The following is a 1,754-nucleotide window of genomic DNA, read 5'->3' as shown; positions in this document are numbered from 1 at the left end:
TCTGGATATGTTTTGTTTCTTTTTCTTTGCATAATTGCATAATTGTGCATGAGTCAGCAAACCTGTTTTTGTAAATGAAGTTTTATTCAGACACATTTGTTTATGTATTACCTTGCCTGCTCTCATGCTACAATGACAGAGTTTAGTAGTTGCCACAAAGATGAAATGGCCCCACAAAGCCTGACTTGTTTACTACCTGACCCTTTATTAAAAACGTTAAAAACATAAAAAATTTAAAAGGCCAAACTCCCTTATTCCACTGGCTAAAACCTTTCGTAAGATATTGAATAGAAGTGGTAAAAGCAAACATTTTTACTTGGTCCGTGATCTTAGGTGAAGAGCCTGCAGCCTTTCACCATTCAGTAAAGTTAGCTGTAGATTTTTCATAGGTTCCTTATATAAGATTGAGCAAGTTCCCTTCTCTTCCTAACTTTCTGAGAGTTGGAGGGGTTTTTGTTTTGTTTTAATGAAGAACAAGTGTTGGCTTTTGAATCTGCTGAAGTGATCCTGTGGCTTTTTAAAATTGTAACAAGTTAACGTAGTGAAATCAGCTTCGAATTCCTGAGATAAACTCTACTTGATCCTAATGTATTTTTTAATACATTATTAAATTTGATTTGGCAAACTTGTATTTAGAATATTTATGGTTATTTTTGTAATTGATAAGTTAGTCTGTAGTTTTCTTGCAGTGTCTTTGGATTTGGAATCAGAGTAATATGTTCTTTTTTTGGACTTTTTAAATTCAGTTAATGTATAATGTATTAATTGGTTTCAGAGGTAGAGGTCAGTGACTCATCCGTCTTCCATAACCCCCAGTGCTCATCACATCACGTGCCCTCCTTAATGCCCACCACCCAGTTACCCCATCCCCTCACCCCCCTCCCCTCCAGTGACCCTCAGTTTGTTTCCTATGATTAAGAATCTCTTGTGGTTTGTCTCCTACCCTGATTTCGTCGTTTTATCTTTTCCTCCCTTCCCCTGTGATCCTGTTTTGTTTCTTAAATTCCACATATGAGTGAGATCATATAATAATTGCCTTTCTCTGATTGACTTACTTATCATAATATCCTCTAGTTGCATCCACGCCATTGCAAATGGCAAAATTTCATTTTTTTGGATGACTGAGTAGGATTCCATTGTCTGTATAGACCACATCTTCTTTATCCATTCAGCTGTCCGTGGACATCTGGGCTATTTCCACAGTTTGACTATTGTGGACATTGCTGTTATAAACATTGGGGTGCCGGTGTCCCTTCGGATCACTACATTTGTATTTTTGAGGTGAATACCCAGCAGTGCAATTGCTGGGTCATAGGGTAGCTCAACCTCTTGAGGAACCTCCACACAGTTTTCCAGAGTGGCTGCACCAGTTCACATTCCCACCAACAGTGCAGGAGGGTTCCCCTTTCTCCACATCCTCCCCAACATTTGTTGTTTCCTGTCATGTTATTTTTAGCTATTCTGACAGGTGTGAGGTGGGATCTCATTGTGGTTTTGATCTGTATTTCCCTGAGATTGAGTGATATGGAGCATTTTTTTCATGTGTCATGGCTGTTTGTATGTCTTTGGGGAAATGTCTGATCATGTCTTCTCATTTCTTGACTTGTTATATTTATTTATTTTTTTTTTTAAGATTTTTTATTTATTGATTCGTGAAACACAGAGAAAGAGAGAGAGCGAGAGAGAGGCAGAGACACAGGCAGAGGGAGAAGCAGGCCCCATGCAGGGAACCCGACGTGGGACTCGATCCCAGG

Source organism: Canis aureus, chromosome 34 (genome assembly GCF_053574225.1).
Source record: "Canis aureus isolate CA01 chromosome 34, VMU_Caureus_v.1.0, whole genome shotgun sequence".
In the NCBI taxonomy this organism is placed as follows: domain Eukaryota; kingdom Metazoa; phylum Chordata; class Mammalia; order Carnivora; family Canidae; genus Canis; species Canis aureus.
The sequence above is the reverse complement of the archived record's forward strand: the minus strand, read 5'-3'. Positions refer to the sequence as shown.